Below are 23,425 nucleotides of genomic sequence, written 5' to 3' on the forward strand. Positions count from 1 at the left end.
CCCATCCTAATTTATGAATTTAAACAATAAGCAGCTAAATAATTGGTAACACATTAGTATGGACATTCATTATGTTTCTGAAATTGCATCCTGGTAAATCTGCCCCAAATGCCTTTTATTTATACCACACAATGCTATAAACATGTTTGGTGACTAAAACAACATGGTAGAGTTTAAGTTGTAAACAATAAAAATCGTCTTGGGTGTTTTAAAAAGAGGGTATAAGAAGAAGCATTGAAAGTATCAACAATTGCTTAGGCACCAAACTAAGAATGAGTGTCACTTTGTGTTCAAGAAAAAAAAATGTGGTAGCCTACTGGATTACAAAAGAGAATTGCAATTTAATTTAAGATGAGGTTGAATTGGGCAAATAAGTGGATTTGGCAGTAGTGTTAAGGACTGATTTAATAGTCCTGGTAAAGTAATGGAAACTGCAGGTAAATAGCCAATAAGAGCAGTTGGTAATATGGTACCCACAGTTTAAGCCATGGCTGAATGTTGATTCAAACACCATCTTCCTCATTCTACTCTGCTCTGATGCCAAATGTCTTGCAGGTTAATTTGTGTATATAATTGCCCAGTAAAAAAAAATAGGGCCAATTTTGTTTGTTTGTTTAAACAAGCATACTATCTCTGGGTTATAAAACTCTAGACTCCCATGAAGACTTGGAAGTTTTGAATCTCTAGTGAACTCTTGGTATTTTCGCAGCTCAAAAACGGGTATGCCTAATTTAAACTGACTGTCATAATGAGTGCTTTTTTAATTCCTGTCCAATTTTCATCTTTGATTTACATTCTCTGATTAGGACTGAAATCTCATCTATATTTACTAGAGGGTAAATTAACAGAGAGCAACTGTGAGTTGTACTGTAAGCTTTTAAATAAATGTTGAATATGTTAAACGCATGGCTCCATTATCTGTAAGCGATATGAATTTGATAATTTGTCAAGTCCTTTGAACACTTCACTCAGTCATTCCATATTTTATGAGTTCTCCAAGATTTTCTTTCACTGATGCAGCCCAAGAGTAAAAGCTGCAAGAGTAAAAATTAAGAAGGAAGAAACTGAATACTTTTAAACATGAGATTTTTTTTATCAATGGTTAACTAGCAGAAACAGAAGTTAGAAACTTACTTGTATGTATGTATGTATGTATGTATGTATGTATGTATGTATTTATTTATTTATTTATTTGTCTTGTATGCCGCCCACTCCCGGAGGACTCCGGGCGGTTCACAAAAAACAAGGGAAAGGGGGGAAACGAGACAAAGACGACATATTAAAAACAAAACCAACCATGTATAAGGTAATGATTAATTACATAAGGAAGGTTCACTAAAGTGGATAAGCAAATATTATTATTAATATGTGACCATTATTGTTATGAATAATATTGTTATTATTATGATTATTACTTCTTAACACTAATTGTAACCAGGCAACATACTATTTATGTAAAACATTGAATTTTTTTATGTTTAATAAAAAAAAATTTAAAACTTAAAAAGAAAAAGCTGCAAGAAGTAAATTTTCAGTTCTTGTTTAGTTATGCTATCCAGAGGCTGATAAATGTAAGATCCCAGAAAGGGATCTTTATCATAGAAGGGAGCTTTTATCAACATAGTGTTGATAAAAGCTCCAAACAATTGCATTGCACAGTAAAAAAATATTCATCTTGTAATCTGGATTACTGGATCATTTTTCACTCCCTGACATTGTATTGTACAACTTTTCTTTCTCTTATTGGATCCAGTCAGATGCAAATTTTTATGGCTCTGTTCTGTTCCGTTTCCATGGGAAAGAGGTTTATATGCCAACAGAAGTGAATATATGTAACACAAGGTTGAATGTGGAATTTTTGGTGCTCTCTGAACTTGGTTGTTTTTGCGCAGACATTTTATTACCAAGCTAGGTATCGTCTTCAGTGCCGGAAGGGAAGAGGGTTTACTCTTTTTATAGTAGCTTGCCCAGTCAGTTTGATGGGAGTGATGTTTTTACCAGTATTGGTAGTTCTTTGATTGGGCTGCTGTTTGCTGTTTGATTGACTGGTGTTAATCCTGGTGTTAATTTCAGTTTATCTGGGTGATGTTTGCTGACCCAAACAACTATTCTGCCAGTTTGTTCTACATAGTATCCCCATCCAAGGGTGGTGATTTGTGATGGGTACATTAATTGGAACCTGACATTGTAGCTCTTACAGTCTTTATACCGTATGTTGTATCAGGGGTATCAAACTTGCGGCCTGCCAGCCAGTTGCATCACATACTGGCCATGCCCACCTCAGCTCCGCAAAGGGAAAAAAACGCCATGAAATGTCACGTGATGGCAACATGATGCCGCCAGTTTGACCCCCTGTTCAGATGATTCCTGTTTTTTCTTCTTGGGATGCTTAAGATGTTTTGCTAAAGATATTTGGTTTACTTAAGATGTTTTAGAATCAGAAATATGCCAAACATATTATTAGAACATGATGCCTGACTGATTTGACTTTCATTTTTAAGAGATATTTTTAATTTCGCTGTCCTTCACATTCACTCCATATGAGTTTTGAAAAAATAGAAATGTTGTGAAGTTGTAGTCTAACTCACTTTCTAGAAATAGGAGTCTTGTGACTGGTTGCGTCCATTGTGACAAGCATATTGTGAGGCTACCTACAATATATTCTCAAATATCCCAAGATTGCTTTATTCCTGTGATAGAGGTTCATCTTTTTTGTAAACGCAGTGGAATAGAATGGGTATAGTTCTTTTGTTTTTAAGATGAATTTTTTTTCAAGAAAGAGAGATTTATTTCTCATTTTCAGAATTAGCACTACTGTTGACTTCCCACTTACATTACAGAATAATTTTGGCCACTTAGTATTTTCTTTCACCATACAAAACCTCAAGAGGTTTTTTCTCATTTACTTTGCAAATGCAAACACTTTCTGTTTGCTCTGAGGCACTGAGAAAACCGTCAATCATTTGGTCCTTCAGTTCATCAGTTTGTCCACTTATTAATTATACATTTCTGGTTGCTTATTAGTGGTTTATTGTTGTTGTTGTTGTTGTGAAGTTGCTATGCATACACGCCTGCACTCTCAAACACATAATTATTCATTTCATTGGCATGTGATAACATAGAACTGGATTCCCCCGCCCACAACTGAAACTAATAACACTGATATTTCAGATATCATCAGAGATCATTAAATGATTATTCAAATACATCTTGTTCTAATCAATATTGGCACTCACTTAAACCCAGAAAAATCCTTTTTTATTAGTCCTTAAGCAGAATTTCTCTATCTTCTTGTTTACTGTGTGCTCAGACTGACAACTAACTTTGATTGAAACATTAAACCACGCAGAAGCAAAAGATGGACAAAAAAAATTATGTTTTTTCCTCTCTGTTTAGACATATCAGTCATAAGTTGTTTTAGTCCATCCTCTAATTCAGAATTTTATAATCTTGCTCCTATCTTTGATTATGTATTTTGTTGTTATGCTGATTTTTAAGAAACATAATATTTATATTGAACTCTACCATCTGTACTTGGTACAAAAAAAGATAGTATTGTATTTCCATATAACTATGTGGAATAGTGTAATTTTGCATGGAATTGCACAACCATTTCCATACCACTAAACATGCATTTAAAAATCTGAAAATTGCATTTACCTTTGAATGGCAACATCCTGAGATACTACTGTATGCACATCTTAGCTTAAAAGTGATAATCTGAGGTTTTTGTTTTACACTTTTTCTGCATCATCTCATAAATTTGATATACGATGTGTATGGATAATTTATTCCTGTTATAAAAATGATGAATTTGCATTGATGGATTTTTATCCACAGTCATAAAAACCACTTTGTTTCAGATCAGCTGTTTTGGAAGATACGTCCATCTCTCTCCACCCCAAAATAACAAAACAATTTTAATAAATAAAACAAATTTAAGAAAAAAAATATGGATGAGTGTGGCAGGTGAGTTGAAAAGTTATGGCTTGTTTTTATTTTCTATTGTTTTGATTTTTTTGATATGGATGGATGGATGGATGAATTGTGTTAAGTATATCTCCTTTTGGAGACTAGAGTTGAGTAGCAGAAGGTAGCAAGGAATGTGCCGCTGAATAGTCACACTATCAATCACAGCCGCCAAAATTAAAACAAGGGTAACTTTACTTGCATTAACAAAATAAAGTTGGATAAACATTATCCAAAACAAGCGATAAGTAGTCTTGAATTATATACACAGTCTATGATACAACACATTGGTTTACAGATGCTCAACTCACGATTCACCATGTAGACAGGTAACTAACATACAGAGTAGCCACCATCCAGTATTCAACTCCAATAACAAGCACGGAGAATATACAGGAACAACCAGGAACAAACAGTAGTAGTTTCTACTCCCTCTTATGGATGATTAAAGCAACAGCATCCAATCACATCTCACTTGAGCATTTAAAGTGACAGATACATTATATATATATGTGTTGCATTTGTGCTGATAAATAAATAAATATGCTTCCTCCCATATTTGGGCATACCAGGGGTTGTGACACAATATATATAATCTGTTAGGGATGTAATCCTAGTCTTGGGTTGGTGTATATATAATAATACGCATACATACATACATACATACATACATACATACATACATACATATATATATATATATATATATATATATATATATATATATATATATATAAAGTCACAACCCCTGGGAAGGTCACACTTCCATTCTCTGTCCTTCGGCTCGTTTGGGCATACCAGGGGTTGTGACTTTAAATATATACCTTTCACCCTGGCCTGGCTGATAAGGAGTCGAGCCCTGTAGCTCAATGGTTAACACATCTGCCTAAGAGGCAATAGAGCACAGGTTCGATTCCCAGCAAGGGTATGGCTAGCTGATGAGAGCTAAATAGCTTGAAATAGATCTATACTAGTCTCCCTTTATTTATTTATCAGCATAAATATAACATATAGATAGATAGATAGATAGATAGATAGATAGATAGATAGATAGCCAACCCAAAACTAGGATTACATCCCTAACAGATTGTTTGTGCCATCAAATCAATGTTGACTCTTACCATACATCTGGATATATTTTCTTCATCATCATCTGTCCCTGACCTGGTCCTTCAGGTCTTCCGATGTTGAACATCATCACTTAACTGAGTCCACCCATGTTGCTGATGGTTGTCATCTTTTTCTCTTTCCTTCCATCTTTCCTAATAGGTCTTTACATAATGTGTGCGAGGTATAGTCATTTGAAGTCCACATATACAAAGCTGACATAATTTGAGGGTCAAGGGGCAGCATGTAGAGTGATCATGCAAAGTGAACAGTGTCGTGTCAATCACTTTTATTCACTTGTCAAATTGGTAAGACTTCTCAATTCATAAAAACAATGGACAGTGGTCCTGATTATTTCTTCATTGAATCTGGCTCATTCAAGCTGAGGATAATTTTGGAGAGTTGATTTCTTTTTTTATTTTTAAAAGAATCCATACTCCACAGTTGTTGTGTGTTAAAAAATATAAAAAATATAACTCCCTTAGTCCAGGAGCGGGCTGCTACGGGTTCGCCAAATCCCACCCCTGGCTGGCCCCTCCCACCCCCTTCCACCCCTCCCCTCCCAGGAGTCTTCACGGGGCCCATTTTGGATGCGAGGTAAGTGCAGGGCACCCGGAGGCTTGGGGAGGAGGAAAAACAGGCCTTCCGGAAATTCTAGAAGCCCGGAAATGGCCCATTTCCAGCCTCTGGAGGGCCTCCAGAACCTGGGACAGGAAGTTTTTGCCCTGCCAGAGGCTTGAGGAAAGCCTCCCAAGCCTGGGGAAGACAAAAACCGAAGAAGAGCTGAGGTGGCACAGTGGTTAGAGTGCAGTACTGCAGGCCACTTCAGCTGACTGTTATCTGCAGTTCGGCGGTTCAAATCTCACCGGCTCAGGGTCGACTCAGCCTTCCATCTTTCCGAGGTGGGTAAAATGAGGACCCAGACTGTGGGGGCGATATGCTGACTCTGTAAACCGCTTAGAGAGGGCTGAAAGCCCTGTGAACCGGTATATAAGTCTGACTGCTATTACTATTGCTATTGCTAAAAACGACCCCTCTCGGCAGAAGGCTGACTAGGCCACGCCCACCCTGGCCATGCCCACCCAGCAACCGGGCAGAGAATTTGTGAAGCCCATCCCTGCCTTAGTCATTGGAGGAGCCCCTGAGGCCTTTACAAAAAGGGGTTTTAAAAGCCCATACGCTTGGATTCTATTTCTATGTTAAGGTAATAGTTTCACACCATTTATCAACTTTTTACTGATTTTCTGAGGACTTTAATTTGGAATAAATTTCACAATTGTCTCCTGCTGATACCTGAATTCTTCTGTAGGCCATATTCTCTTCTTATAGGGTTGTTTGTTTGCTTATCAAATAGCCCAACTCAAATATAATATTAATGTATGTAATGATTAATATGTTATGAATATTCCATCATGATATTTCTGGTTCCAAATGAAGTATAGGGCTGTTCACTAGCTAAAATTAATATTTCAAAAGATTACTCAGTTGCCCTGTAGTGAGGTTCAGAATGCATTATGTTACAGTTCCATAGAAGAGAACTTCCTTTCTCTTCCCTTAATTCCTGCAGGGTATAATTTCTCAAATATGTGTGGAACAAGGAAGAATACTGATATTCATACTGAAGATATAGTTAGAAAAACATGTCCTTAAAGAAAAAGAACATGTGGATCAGGGGTGGGTTCCTGCCAGTTCTAACCTCTTCTATAGAAGAGGTTCCACAAATCTACACTGCTGTTTAGAACCGGTTCCAGCTCCCTCCCCTCCGCCAGTTCGCACATCATCAAGATGAAGAGCGAGAGGAGGAATTCTGGGAGTTGAAGTCCACAAGTCTTAAAGCTGTCAAGTTTGAACACCACATTTTACAAGTTGGCCACACCCACCCAGTCACATGACTGCCAAGCCACTCCCACAAAGCAGGCCACATCTACAGAAGAGCTTCTAAAAACTTTTAAAACCCATCACTGATAGCAATAGCAACAGCAGTTAGACTTATATACCGCTTCATAGGGCATTCAGCCCTCTCTAAGCTGTTTACAGAGTCAGCATATCGCCCCCACAGTCTGGGTCCTCATTTTACCCACCTCAGAAGGATGGAAGGCTGAGTCAACCCTGAGCCGGTGAGATTTGAACCGCTGAACTGCAGATAACAGTCAGCTGAAGTGGCTGCAGTACAGCACTCTAACCACTGCGCCACCTCGGCTCTCTATTGCACATTGAATATTGCACACTGAAAGAATGTTGGAAAACAATACATGACAAGAAAACAGACTGGCAGCATCACTGATGCCATTGAGTGTAACTTTGAACATATATGATGTGGAATTTATTAGGAGCCTTATGCACTGAACAGGTTTGGTCGTAGGATGTAGAGATCCAGACCCTTCCCTTGCTATTGCTATTGCTATTCCCACTCTCTCGGCCTTCCGAAAAGCCACTAAAACCTGGCTGTTCCGGCAGGCCTGGGGCTGTTGACCCCATAAAAGAGGTCCAGCCCCATCTAGGTTTCAGTGCATGGTGTGTTGTTTTTAAATCTGTTTTCTTTCTTCTTTCCCTATATTTTAGTTGTTTATGTTATTAGGTTTAGGTTTAGGTTTTATTTGCATTTGTAGGCCGCCCTTTTCCCTGAGGGGACTCAGGGCGGCTCACAGAAAACCAGGGAAGGGGGAAATACAACATTGAGACAACAACACATAATAAAATAATGAGCAACATGCATACAACATTCGGGCGGGGTAGGAATCCTTATCCCCAGGCCTGACGGGCGAGCCAGTTCTTCAAGGCTGTGCGGAAGGCTTGGACGGTGGAGAGGGTACGAATCTCTACGGGGAGCTCGTTCCAAAGGGTCGGGGCCACTGCTGAGAAGGCCCTCCTCCTTGTGGTTGCCAGCCGACACTGGCTGGCCGATGGAATGCGGAGGAGGCCTAATCTATGGGATCTTATAGGTCGTAGGGAGGTAATTGGCAGAAGGCGGTCTCTCAAGTATCCAGATCCACTGCCATGTAGGGCTTTATGGGTGATCAATAGCACCTTGAAGCGCATCCGGAGATCGACAGGTAGCCAGCGCAGCTCGCGGAGGATAGGTGTAATGCGGGTGAATCGGGGTGCACCCGCAATCACTCGCGCGGCTGCGTTCTGTACTAGCTGAAGTCGCCGGATGCTCCTCAAGGGCAGCCCCATGTAGAGCACATTGCAGTATTCCAGCCTAGAGGTCTATTTGTAAGCTGGAGTCCTACGGGATTGGGCGGCATATAAATTTATTAAATTACAATTAAATTACAATTAGACTTGATTATCCTGCCAAAATTTTGATTTATTTCCATTAATATTCTATTTATGGATGTCCTTTTTGCCCATTCTTTTCCCTTCCAGGGCTGATTTTCTTAGATGGTAGATGAGAAATAATGTCAGCACTCAAAGACCGGTGTTAACACTGGTGAGCTGAGCTGTTTTTAGCTGAGCTGAGGCGAATCAGCTGAGCTAAAAAAAACCAAGGGAATATAAAACTGTGGCACGACAAAACCGCGCTCGACTAAAGCGCGCCCGATTAAACCGCGTCGCTGACATCATCAACAGGGCGACAACAGTGAGCGCGGAGAAAAAAGGGCGCTTTAAATAGCGCTTTAAAAGCAAGCCGATTCAAGTTAAGGTAAGGGTTAGGTTTAGGGGTAGCTTTAGGGTTAGGGTTAGGGTTAGGTTAAGGGTTAGGGTTAGGTTTAGGGTTAGGTTAAGGGTTAGGATTAGGATTAGGTTTAGGGTTAGGTTAAGGGTTAGGTTTAGGGTTAGGTTTAGGGTTAGGTTAAGGGTTAGGTTTAGGGTTAGGTTAAGGGTTAGGTTTAGGGTTAGGTTTAGGGGGGTTAGGTTTAGGTTTAGGGGTTAATTTTAGGTTCAGCGTTTACAGCGTGCTTCTGTCTCTGCGCTGTTGTTGCCCTGTGATGACGTCAGCTACGTGGTTTCGTCGAGCGTGCTTTAGTCGAACGCGGTTTTGTGGTGGAACCATATAAAACAGGGAATGGTGGGGGGATGGGAAGGCAGGGCCAACCAGAGGTGGTATTTTCCGGTTCTCTAAACTACTCAAAATTTCTGCTAGTGGTTCACCCGAACTGGTCCAAACTGGCTGCATACTACCTCTGATTACGCCAGAGTGAGACATAATGAGGGAAATGTCTGGTGGTTATTTTCCTCACAATATCATTCACCGAGGAACTACCAAAACATAGTTTTTAGGGACTGAACTGAGATAAAAGTAAGACTACTAACCCAAAAGAAACAATAATTATTGTTGGACAAGCCCGTGAATTTTTATTTAAAAAATTGTTTATATTACCTGGCATTTTTTGCAAAACAACTCTGAAGACAGAAAAAGCAAACCAGTTGGATATATGATACTTAAATGTTACTATGATTTTCTGTTTTTGAAAGAGAGTCAATATAGCACAGTGAAGGAAAAATATAGGGAGACCCAGTTCTGGTTCTACCTTAGATACAGAAGGTAGCTTGGCCAAGGAGTCCCTCTCACACCAAATCTATGTCAAGTATCACAAGCTTGTTGAGAAACAAAACTTCTTGTTACTCAGTGGTGGGTTATGACCGGTACGCCCCAGTATGGGTGTACCGGTGCCTGCTGGGAGCATCAGGTACCATTCCAGTATGGTGCTCTAGAGAGCCTACCCGCTCGCCCACTCTCCTTACCTACATTTGACGCAACCGGGCCATTTGCACGCATGCGTGATACTCCGCCGAGCAGCTGACACGTCACAGGTGGTGGGTATGTAAGTATGTAAGCCCGAGCTGTGCGTGTGCACATAGTGGACACCCGGCCCCATTGCAGCGTACCGGTTGCAACGGGATCCGCAACCCACCACTGTTGTTTCTTCATATATTTTGAGCTTTTGCTATAAGAATAAAGCAAGTGCAGTGCAAAATAAGTGGACCCTGCAACTAAGAAGGACTAGTGGTAAGAAAATTTGGTTTTATTTTATTGTTTTTTGTTTGATTTTGTATTCTGGATGATATTTAACAGAGATTAAACAGAGAGCTGTATGCAACGAAATTTTGTTTTAATGTATGCTGATTAATGTACATTCAAAGTGACAATACAGTTATTCAAAGTCTAAGTCAGGGGTGTCAAACTCAAGGCCCAGGGGATGGATCCAGTCAACTGGGTGCTTAGACCTGGCCTGCAGGGCTGCCCTGGAAACAGCAAAGGACTAATCTGTGATGCCTCTGCCAGTGAAAATGAAACTCGAGGAGGGGGGCACTGGCAGAGGGCTGCACAAGGCCATTGCGGCTGATAATAGGGCCCAGGAGGGCTGCTTCCGCCCTCCCCCCCCCCCCGAGCTCCATATTTTGCTGGCAGAGGATTGCAGGAGGCCGTTGCAGCTGAAAACAGAGCTTAGGAGCCCATTTTCACTGGCAGAGCACTCGGGCCATCACAGGCACTCCCCGAGTGATATCAAGCTGCCCATGCCCATCCTGACCACACCCACCCCAGATTCTTGAGGTCAAACACAACCCTGATGTGGCCCTCAATGAGTTTGACACCCTGGTCTAAGATTAACCACTCCTCTTCCCATTGGTGAATTCCCATTCTTATGTTTGAATCATGGATTGCAGTAAAGATGGTGTATACCATCTTTCCCTCACACAAAAATATAGGCCTGGAGGTTTTTAAGAATACCATCTGAAAGAAAACAAAATAGATTCAGACTTGGAGAAGAAAGGCAAACTGCCTTGGCTCCCGTGTGCTAAATGCAAGAGCTATATTAGAAAGTGGAGTCCCTCACGCTAGAGGGTTTAATAACTACTAATTGTTCCAAATCAAATGGCAATGAAAAGACAACTATCAAATTTAGTAATAGCTCCAAATAGTGGAATTTTTTAAATAGGAGGAGTGTGGCTCTTCCTCTATCTTGCTTCACCCCCCCCCACATGTCCTCAAGAGCATTTGTTCTAAAATAAGAGTTTTATTTTCACAAAGCCCAATATTATTATTATTTTTAAAAAAAGAATCTGCCATAAGATTTGCATGGATTTGTGTTTTCTTCTTTCTTCCTGTATTGTACTGAGGGGTATTAATACTTTATGACCATTCATAAGGAGATTTGCTTCCCCTCTTTGCCTCCTAACAGATGTTTCTTATCGCCTGCATGACAAATGAGTTGCTAGAATGGTTTCCCTTCTCCATTCATGCGGATTATGAATTCCTTTTCAGAATCCTTGTGATTATCAATTCCCTTACAGTTTTCTAGATGAATGGCATGGGCTCTCAAATTCCTTCGTGGCTTCTCCACCTTCTCACAAGCATTTAACATTTCCTTGTGTTTAGAATGAAAATGCTGGCATCCTCTCTTCAAGGATGGCTGTTTCTTAAAATAAAATAAAAAATGGATTGCAGTTTTTTTTTTAAAAAAATATTTGTTTTGTGGAAGAATAACAAGTGGTCCCGTGACAGACAAGAATGAAAGATGGCAGGATAAGAAAGCTCTACATTTGTTGACTTTCTACAATTTTCACAACTGCTGCAGATGTACAACACCACACAGAAATATAGCATTTGGGAAAGTAGTATAGATATAGATACCCTGTTTTCCTGAAAATAAGACCTCCCCGGATAATAAGCCCAATTGGGCTTTTGAGTGCATGTGCTAAAATAAGCCCTCCCCTGAAAAATATTTCAACACAGCAGCAGCCATGAGGTGACCATGATCGCCCCCTCCAAAATAGCCATGAAGGTAAGGGGTGGGCTGCCTTTCAGCTAACATTATGGCTGGTTTGGAGAACCTCCAAATCCCATCTCTGGCTGGCCCCAACCACCCCATCCCTCTCAGGAATCTCCACGTGGCCTGTTTTGGATGTGAGGTAAGTGCAGGGCCCCTGTGGAGGGTCAGGGAGGGGGAAAATTCCAGAAGGCCGAAACAGGCTTGTTTCTGGCCTCCAGAGGGCCTCCGGAGTGTGGGGAGGTAGTTTTTGCCCTGCCTGAAGCTCGAGGAAAGCCTCCGGAATCGGGGGAAGACGAAAATGCCCCCCTCCCACGCCGTGGTGCAGGAGGTCGATTAGGCCACGCCCACCATGGCCACACCCACCCAGCAACCGGGCAGAGAACCCGTTGCTGAAATTTTTGAAGCCCACCCCTGCATGAAGGGCACTGACTCAAGGGAAGGTAGCCAGTATGAAAGAGCCTAACATGACCAATGCGAGCTGGGCAAATCCTGATTTGAGACAACTTCATCACCAGTACTGCCAACAAGGTATTTGCTGTTTAAGGCAAGACTTTTGTCAGAAGAAGATGGAAAAAGCTGTTTTAAAGCTAGAACGGTGAAATATGGTTTTCAACTGCCTTGCTGGTGGGCTGGGGCAGGGGTGGGTTCCTGCCAGTTCTAACCTCTTCTATAGAAGAGGTTCCACAAATCTACCATGCTGTTTAGAACCAGTTCCAGCTCCCTCCCCCCCACCCATCCGCACCACGCTTGCCCCGCCCACGGCTCACTGATTGGCTGGCTCAACAAACACCCCTACCTCTAAGAGTCCTATCTAAACCTTAAAGTCTTAAAGCTGTCAAGTTTGAACACCCCTGGTTTTTTTTTCTAAAGTGTTAGTGGTGCAAGGGTCTTGTAACTTGACAGATTTAAGACTTGCGTGCGTCAAATGCCAGAGTTTCTGAGCCAACATTTTGGTTGCTAAGCAAGAGCGTTGTTAAGTGAGTTTCACCACATTTTACAAGTTGGCCACGCCCACCCAGTCACATGACTTCCAAGTCACTCCCACTCAGTCACATGGCTAGCAAGCCACTCCCACCCGGTCACATGGCCAGCAAGCCACTCCCACAAAGCACGCGACACCTGCAGAAGAGGTTCTAAAAAAATTTGAAACCCACCACTGGGCTGGGGCTAAGTTGAAGGTGATGTCATGAGGATATATCCTCCAAAATTGGGTAGTGTGGCATCTCAGTGGGATGTGAGAATGTGCTCTTAATGTGAATCCATCCATTCAGAACACCCAAGACTAAAATACCACAAGCAGCCAAATATATTTAAAGCTGGCTGCTTTGAATTATAATGATTTAAGATAATATCTAGAAGACCATTTTCCATTATGCCAGGGGCTTTGGACTCATTAGCTTAAATATTGATAATCTAAAGCATACATCTGAGCATTTGGATAGATTTCTCTCTGTATGTTTTGCCTCTGTATGCACATTTAGCTGCAATTTTATATTTTCTTGCTTCAGAATAAATCCTACTGAATTAGTGGAGTGTATTTCTATGTAAGTAGACATGTATAAGATTGTTTGAAAGCTGAAATTGATAGAAGTCGCCTAGAATAAGCCAGAAAACTCTCCTGCCTAACTCTTTGCTCTGGTTACATAGCCTTATTTATTTATTTATTTAATTATTTATTTATTTATTTATTTATTTATTTAATTAATTAATTAATTAATTAATTAATTTGTATGCTGCCCACTCTCAAGGAGACTCAGGGCGGCTTACAAGTAAAAAAGGGGAAGGGAAGGACATACAAAAACAAGACAACATTAAAAGATCACAACATTCACAACTTAGGATGGGGCTGGACAAATTCAACAGCCCCAGGCCTGTCGGAACAGCCAGGTCTTGGTCGCTTTGCGGAAGGCCGGAAGGGTAGTAAGGGTCCGGATCTCCACGGGGAGATCGTTCCATAGGGCCGGAGCAGCAACAGAGAAGGCCCTCCCCCGGGGGGGGGGTCGCCAGCCGACATTGACCGGCAGATGGAATCCGGAGGAGGCCTAATCTGTGTGATCTTATAGGCCTACTTACCTTCCTTTGCTTTTCTCCTCAAAGTTAGCTCACTAGTTAGAGAGAATTAAGATTTGTCAGTGCATGAGAGTTCATGACTTGGAAGACATGGTAACAAGGTCAGCCAATGAATAGGCATAGCAACTGGGTCAGCCAATGGGGGCTGTTTGGAAACTGAAACAGTATTTGCTCTGTGTGCAACAAGGAGACAGCAAGGAGCCTGGGTGTGGCTTAGCTTAACTTCTGTACTAAGGCTGAGTCTGTGCTGAGCTCTAAATCTAGTCTGCTGCTCTGAACTGAAACTGTTCTGCCTGTGTTTATACCTACTTACAATTTCGATTTGCTACCACGTTGGAAAATTCAGCTTTGGTATTATATATTTACTTCATGTGTTATATTATATATAAAGAGAAGTTAATGAATCCTGCTGAATCAGTTACATGTGGGTGCTTTCTGGATGTGATTGCTGCAACAAGCTCTGACAAGTTTGTTCCCATATTGTTTTATATTAAGTCTGCTCTCCAATTCCTTCGCAATGTGTCTGCTTGTCTTTTTCACCAAGATGGCCTGTCTGAGATTTCAAACAGGGAGAGGAGAGAACAACACTTTTTAATCACATTTTTGCCAAAGCAATCCAAAGAAAAAAAATGCAACCCTGGGACACTCCAGCATCAGAAAATTGGCTCTTAAAATTTCCTGATTTGCATATTTTCCCCACTCTGCAATTATTTTTATGTTGTCTGACGCAGCTCTTAGTGATGATAAAGCTATTTGTTTCAATGAAATCACTCAAAGCAGTTCTAAATTTTTTTACAGGGCAAAAACTGACAGTAGCCCTCAATGGATTTATTATGACTATTTCTTTGCCGGAGCAGTGGTTCTCAATAAAATACATTACTTTGAAGTTCATATAGAACAAAGCTGCTAATAGAATTGAAAGGATCCATTTAGGTCATCACATCCAACATGCTGTTCCATTTAATTAAAGCATTTTCTGCAGAAGACTGAAGACATCCAGAAAAAGAGAGACTATCACTTTCTAATTGGTTCTATAACTGAATTGCCCTTACAGCTACCATTTTTCTATCATTCATTCAACAGGCACCCATCTTTCTGCAGCTTCTTGAAATGTGCTATCTTATCTCCCTTAATCTCAAAGCTAAAAATTCTTAATCCCTTCCATCTTCTTTCATGGGACTTTAATTCCTTGCCCATTCCTCTTCTACTTCTTGAATCCCCCCCCCCCCACTTTCTCTAATTTCTTCTGAAAGTGTGGTGCCCAGAAATAGATAGATAGGGTATTAAGGACAGGACTCTGACCACTTCAAAATAAAGTAGAAGTATTGATCCCTGTGAGATGGAGATGATGCTTTTTTTGATAGAATTCAAAACTGTGTTTGTCTTTTTATTTTTTGCCGTTACAGCAGATTGCTGACTCTCTATGCTACTATTCTGCTTAGGAGACCATTGAAATCTGTACTGCTGCTTTTCACTGTTCTGTTTCATATAACAGAGCAGAAAATATGATAAAGCTTTGCTTGAATTATACTGTATTTTGTAAGCATGCAGGAAGGAGATGGATCCTATCAGGGTCTTCGTTGTGGGAAGCAGAGGCTGTTCTCCTAGTTTAGTCAGTATTTCTTGGCTGCTATCAAAAAGCTAAACAAGGGTGGCCCATTTTAAAGCATAGATGGAAAACTACCAGAAATACTTGGACTGTAGATTAGACTGGGAAGTAAATGGAAAAATAAGACCAAGAAAAGGCAGTGGCAAACATCTTCTGAACTGTTGTCCAGAAAACAGTATGGATGTCTACATGAACTTAGTAGGAATCATACTCAACTTGAAGAAGACTTTACTCATCTTAAGGTACAACTGGACATATTTAGGGAAAATAGTTCTTTAAATAGCTTTCTCCTAAGACACAAATGCCTTCAAGATTAATATAAATTGCACCTATCAGCTGCCAACCCTTAGCCGTCCTGAGTCTTCCGGGAATAGGGCAGCATACAAACCAAAGAAAACCAAACCAAACCAAACCAAACCAAACCAAACCAATGTCTGTTCCTCAGAGATTCTGGAATCCAACATGATTCCAGCCAACATAGTCAATGGAAGGATTTTGGGAAATTGTGGTTTAGAATAGTAGCCCCCAACCTTTTTTTGGTGCCAGAGATGGGTTCCATGGAGGATGATTTTTCTGGGGACCAGCGGATGAATGGTTTCATGTGCTGCCTGGACCCCTAATGGGCTGTGGACCAGTGATGGTCCATTGACTGGTTAAGAACATCAGGAGGGCAGAAGCTTTCATATCCTTCAACTACTTGAAATAGTTCAAAATAATTTGAATTGTAAAATGGATTTTGAAATATGTAAAAACCAGTGCCTTATAAACTGCTGCTATAGTGCCTTTTTCAGCTATTATGCATACTTTTCTTCTTTTCGAGTCTGTATAGAATAATTTGCTTAAAGTTAAAAGATTCTTGTTTTCTCTTCCATAACCTACCAAAATGGTTAATGTTGCTGTTAATCATTCCGGGCAAAAGACTAAGAGAATAATGAGGAGAATGATCTTCCATGATTGATAGCAGATTAGAAGTCAATAAATATTTCCCAGTTGCTATCAATAATTTGGTTCAATTTAGCACCTGGCTTGTTGGTGCTGTGCTTCATGTCTCAAAGCCTGACATAGTTTATTCTCTACTCCCTCTGAAAGTGAAAGCAGGATTTGCATATTCTGGCTTATCTAATGTATCTGGTTTATGAATAGGGTTGGATGAAGAACTGTGTGTGCAGGGCATCTTAAGTGAACGAAGCTTAATTTGCAATTCCTGGACTAACCAAATGTAATGCTCCTTTGGACTATTGTGTTCTAAATTTCGTGATGCAGTTTTTGGCTCAAACAGTCCATCGGAAAGTGCATTTAGTACAGGCCACCGTGTCCAAGAAATAGACAACCATAATGAGAATAAACGTGAATTTTGGACCAGTTAATAAACAAAACAAAAAGGGAAACTGTTACAAAAATGAGATGGAACAGATTTATGGTTACATACCCTTGAATGTGAAATTAATTGCAAATCAACCCTCTCACCCATTTCTAATTATAATTACCTTGAGTTTATGATGTTATTGACATAATAAACTTACGGAAATGGAAACAATGGAAATTGACATAACTCCCATTGGTTCTTTCATTATTTCCAACTTAATATTTATTTAATTTCTCTACATTTCTTGATTTATATAACTATGGATTTGAAAACACGAATACCTCCTTCATTCAGTATATTTAAGACTTTTATGAGTGCTGTAGATTTTTCATTCTCTTTGGATGGGGAATGAGGAGCAATGCAAAGTCATAGAAAGAAGAAGAGGGTGGCTGTGTTCAGTGTACTGGTAGTGATGTCATAGATGAGTCAAATAATTAATATCTATGGTATTTTTCGGAGTATAAGGCGCACCTTTTTCCTTCAAAAAGAGGCTGAAAATATGGGTGCATCTTATACACTGAATACAGCATTTTTGGCCTCCCAAAACTTCACCTTCTTTGCAAAAATGTCCATCCATAGCCTTTAGGAGGCTTCCAGAGGGCTCCTGGGGGCTGGGGAAAGCAAAAATGGATGAAAAATGGGCCATTTTTGCTTGTTTTTGCCCCCCAGCCCCCAGGATCACTTTATAAGCCTCCTAAAGGACCAAAAACAGGCCTGTTTTCACAAAAAACAGGCTGTGTTTGAGAAGTCTGTCGAGTACAAAAAGTTTTTTTTTAAAATGTGCCTCTTCAAAATCTTGGTGCTTCTTATACTCCGGTTTGTCTTATACTTCGAAAAATACGGCAATTGTTTGTCCTTTGTCCTTTATTTATAAGGTTTATGAACTGCCTCTAAAAGCTCTGGACCAGAGGTGTCAAACTTGATTTCATTGAGGGCCACATCAGGGTTGTGTTTGACCTGGAGGGGGGGATGGAGCATGGCCAGGGTGGGCATGGTCAGCTTGACATCACTGGTGTTGGGGTGTGGTGGCCCGAGGGCTGTACCATCGAAAATGTTTTCACTGGCAGAGGGTTGCAGGAGGCCATTGCAGGCAAAAATGGAGCTCGGGAGGGCCGCATGTGGCCCTCTTGAGTTCCGTTTTCACTGGCAGAGGCAACACGAGCTGGTGCTTCGCTGTTTCCAGGATGGTCCCGGAGGCCAGATCTAAGCACCCCGTGGGCAGGATTCGGCCTGCGGGCCTTGAGTTTGACACCCCTGCTCTAGACAGTTTACAAATACAATAAAAATCAGATTGGAATAGAAATAATTATAAAATAAGAAATAAGGAATCATAACTGTAAGAAAGCAAGGTCTGGTGAAGATCTTATTCTAGTATCTTAATTTCCAAAGATCTTACAGGAAACTAGGTTTTAATCATTCTGCAGAAAGCCAGAACAGTAAGGTTCATTGTTAATACTTAGAAGGCACAGGAATTGCCATGTTTGGATATTCAGCCTTTTTATTCTGTTTGTATCTAATAGTACCTGTCTGACTGTGAGTTTTTACTAATCAAATCATGATACCCACTGGACCAGAATTTGAGATTGCCACTTGTTTTATACCTCACAGGTTTTGCATATATATTTTTTCTGCCCCCCAAGACATATATCTTGCTAGCTTATGCCAGCTAAAAGAAAACATACATGATATTCTCAATTGCTTCTCCATTGCAAAATTGGAATTCCAAAACCTAATCCTCTTGCACAAATAATTTATTACCAATCACTCAAAACCATGCACCCTGGGGAAGCTAAAAATCAAGCATTTATAAAGCACATTTATTAACAAACATTTTTTTTTTAAAAAACACACATTTTAGTCAGAAATCTAGCTATGTTGCTGACAGTATATAACATCAGTATCTACGAACTAAAGCAACAACAGAAATTCAAACTCTTAAAAATGTATGCTAGAACATAAATCTATCCGTGAACATATGTCTAATAGACCTCATCATCCAAATACAATGTTCATTGCACAAACTCAGAATGGGAAGGGATGAGTGTCAAGGGAAATTAGATGTGTGCATGTGTGCCATATATCATACCGATGGCATGTATCATTGTACCTCTGTCATACTGTGTGTGTTAGGTAGATGTTCCCCTTGAGCAACATTTCTACAAAATCGGGAAACTAGATTTAGCAACTGTCTGCATAGGAGAGGGTAACTAAACCCTTCTAAATATGTTCTCTAGATGGTAGAAATGAGAATGGAAGATGATTGGCTAGACAAACCTTAACCCTTTGTTCTTGAGTAGAGGCCCATGGAATGAATCTTTCATACTCAGAAAATCCAAGATGTGAGCTGTCATTCTTCATTCTTCATCAAGACACGGAAGCGTGGAGAAGGTAATGCCCTTATAATGTCCTTGCATTGGGAGAAGAAGAATAAATGCAATGTGACACTGGTACAAAGTGGCAATGTGATAGAAATAATGATGAAAATGCATAGTGCTTGAGTCAGCAGTCATTTATTTATTTAGCCAATTTTCAAATGGCCTTAGAGTGATAGGAAGTGAAAAGCAAAATAAATTATTCCATAATATTTCATAAATTTATTATGTCTGGTAGACGCCTAACTTACATATTTGATCTATGAGGAGAACCTAGGACTCCAACATAAGGCCCTTACAGAACTGTAACTTCCCAAATTGCTCCTTCCAAAGACACTAGGACTCTAACTCTCTAGAGATTGTTGTCCAATGACTCTAGGTTAATGAAAGCTGCTTTAACTGTAAGTTAAGTGAATATGGATGGACACACACACACACTGCTCTGTAGGTCAATATTCAGCCTTAAAAAAGTACCAAAGTGACATAGGATGTGATATGGAATGCTTCAGTGCTATTGGCACAGTATTTCCCAAAAAGTATGACACTGAGAGGGAATTTTGCTTCACTTCTTAAAATAGTCCTAATCAATGGTGGGTTTCAAATTTTTTTAGAACCTCTTCTATAAGTGTAGCCTGCTTTGTGGGAGTGGCTTGCCAGCCATGTGACCAGGTGGGAGTGGCTTAGCAGTCAAGTGACTCACTTAACAACGCTCTTGCTTAGCAACCAAAATGTTGGCTCAGAAACTGGCATTTGAAGCACACAAGTCTTAAAGCTGTCAAGTTACAAGACCTTTGCACCCCTAACCCTTTAGAAAAAACCCCCAGGGATGTTCAAACTTGACAGCTTTAAGGTTTAGATAGGACTCTTAGAGGCAGGCGGGGCGATTGGTGAGCCAGCCAATCAGTGAGCGGTGAGCGTGGCAAGCGTGGTGCGGACGGGCGGGGGAAGGGAGCTGGAACCGGTTCTAAACGGCACAGTAGATTTGTGGAACCTCTTCTATAGAAGAGGTTAGAACTGGCAGAAACCCACCCCGGTCCTAATCTAGGACTAACTTGTACTTTGTGAACCAATGTAAGTATTGAAACAAACTTATTCTATTATGATTATATTTTTACAAATGTTTTAATGTAGTCTGAAGAGTTTTAAAATGTGTATAAAGTAATGTGGTATACTAGGGGATGCCCATTTGGTTTACAATTTCACATGTTATAAGGGGCAAAGATATGTTGAAAGTCTCCTTCAAGTCCCTGGAAATTGACACCCCCTCCTGGGAAACCCTGGCACAAGATCAATCCATGTGGCGCATGCTGAGCCACCAAGGCTGCCAGACATCTGAGGACAGAAGAACAACCATAGGACAAGAGAAGCGAGCACTCCACAAAGCCAGAGCTGCAAATGCTGCAACAAGGGTGCCCACACATGTATGAACATTTCATGCCTGTGTAGGCCTTACCAGCCACCTGTGGACACATCGTGGACAGCCCACAACCGGTTAGATGTCAAGGTCCTCTTCGAACATGATGGACAAACATAATTTCAGGCTTCAGTGATTCCAAGAGCTATGCCATCATGGCAGGCTCTCCAAAGGTAAACAGATCGCTGTTGAAGAGTAGCAACAGATAAATCACCCATCTGGGCAATGGGATAGTGCTGGCAGAGGAGAATCACATTTCTGTGAATACAGCTACAATGCTGGAATTGCCTGAACAGATGAAAGACTGGCAATCTACTTTGATCTCTTGCCATGAAAATCCCATACATAGTCACAACAAATTGAATTGGCTTTCAGGTCAGGAGGGACTCAACAAACTATTTTGGGGAGGGATGAAGATCTTCAAAATAATTTATGCCATTTATGATGTGGCTGGAGCAAAGGCTTTCAAGAGTGCTGATGTAACTGTGCATGAAATGAGGATCAGAAGCAGTCAAACTCTCTTATGTACTCCAACTCGTAGGGTATGAAGCATGAACCAAGGAAAACTGGAAGTGGTTGAGAATCAAATAGAACACCCATAAGTTGATTTGTTGCATGTTAATGACCTCAAATGAAGTGGCATTGGACACTTTGAATCCGAGTGAATCACATAGGATACTCTGCTGGAAATGAAAGGCAAAGAAGAAATGTTGTTGCATTTATAATAATGAAATAATTTGCAAGGTGTTGCAACCAGCACAAATGAGAGCCTGTTGCCAAGTGCCCGCATCATACTCATGTGACGATAGGGATGCTGTGACAGTCATTAAGTGTGAGTGAGGTTGTAAGTTCCTTTTCTGAGCACTGTTATAACTTTGAAAGATTGCTAAACATATGGTTGTAAGTCAAGGTCTACCCTTAGGTGACAACTTCAATTTACTTGGATCAATAAACAATAATTAAATTACAAGTATCCAAGAAATTAAAAAAAAAGATTGCCTGGAAAATCGGCCATGAAATACTTAGAGAATATTTTTAGATATATTTATGTACAAATCAGTGGTGGGTTGTAGGCGGTACACCCTGGTATGGGCGTACTGGAGCCTGCCTGGAGCACCGTATACTGTTCTGGTACGGTGCTCCGGAGGGCCCACCCGTCCACCCGAGCTTCTTACCAGTCTTTTAAGTCTTCTGCGCTTCTGCGCATGCGCACAGTAAGTACAGCACCTGTGCGATGCTCCGCTGGGCAGCTGGAGTGTTGTGGAGGCTTGCGCAGGGGCTAAGACACATGCACATGCGCTGCACACATGCATGTGGAACGTCACCAGGCCCGTTCCAACCGAACCAATTGGAATGGGATCTGGAACCCACCACTGGTACAAATGTCTGATTTGTTTCATGGTATTTTCAATATTGTTCTACAGCATTTCTGTGTTTGATGATGAAGAAACAAGAGAGGAATAGACTAGATAGTTTTGAATTATGGTGCTGGAAAATAATATTGTAGGTACCATGGACTGTATAGACACCTCAATTGACATTAACTGCCTAAGCTTTCTTAGAAGGTAAAATGACAAGACTGTGATTTTCATATTTTATACACATCACGAAAGGCAAACATCATTAGAGAGAGAGAGATCATGCTTGACCAAGTTGAAGAAAAATGCAAAAGAGGAAAGACCAGCGACATGATGGATTGATATAATAACAACAGCTGTGGTTGTCACTCTGACAATAATTAGTTGCCTAATTGTAGACTGACACAGTTCAGGACAGCTGTATACAAGGTCACCACGAGGCAACAATATTGACTTGATGGCAATGAACATTATAAGAAAGTGTACACAAAAATGTGAATTGAAGAAGCATCTTGAATGAGAACGATCCATTTTCAAGGAGAAAAAAAACCCAAGAAAGTCCAGTTGACTTTTGAAAAGTACCTTTGGATACAATCATGAATTGGATAATTTAGAATCTCCATAGATGCCCCAAAATCCATATAATGATGAGATGATTATAGTGTTTGCATTGATGCTTTTAGCTGAGGTTTCTTCAGACTGCAGTCTCCATTTCACTTTTGCGTTTAAATGAACTGCAGGAGGCAATTCTGATTAAATTAAAATTAGAGAAATGTTGTTGTTGTTGTAACAAACCAGTGAAGGTAAAATCTTAAACAAAGGGCATTTTAAATAATTTTCTGAGTGCATCAAAGAACCTGCATGTGTTCCTCCAAAGCAACATAAATGGCTTGGTAGACAACACTTTTTTCAGTCTTTATCAAGTCTGATTTGTGTCATTCAAATGATGAACGATTATGGGAACTAGTACGTCTAGTCTAATGAAGAGAAGTACTAGAGATGATATGATAGCAGTCTTCTAATATTTGAGAGGCTGACACAGAGAAAAGGGGAAAGCAAAGCACCTGAGGGCAGGATAAGAAGGAACAGAGAGAAACTTATCAAGGAGAGATCCAACTTAGAATTAAGAAGAAATCAGTGAAAAATTAGTGAGTGTAATTAATCAGTGGCTTGCCTCCAGAAGTTGATGGGTGCTTCATTACTGGAGGTTTTCAAGAAGAGATTGGGTAGCCATTTGTTCGAAATAGTATAGGACAGGGGTGTCAAACTCAAGGCCCAAGGCTGGATCTGGCCCCGCAGGATGCTTAGATGTGGCCTACAGGGCTGGCCTGGAAACAGTGAAGGGCTGGCCCGCAGTACCTCTGCCAGCAAAAACAGGCTCCTGAGCTCCATTTTTGGCTTTGACAGCCTCCTGCAACCCTCTGCCAGTAAAAATAGAGCT

The sequence above is a fragment of the Thamnophis elegans genome, chromosome 6, assembly GCF_009769535.1.
Source record: "Thamnophis elegans isolate rThaEle1 chromosome 6, rThaEle1.pri, whole genome shotgun sequence".
Taxonomy (NCBI): Eukaryota; Metazoa; Chordata; class Lepidosauria; order Squamata; family Colubridae; genus Thamnophis; species Thamnophis elegans.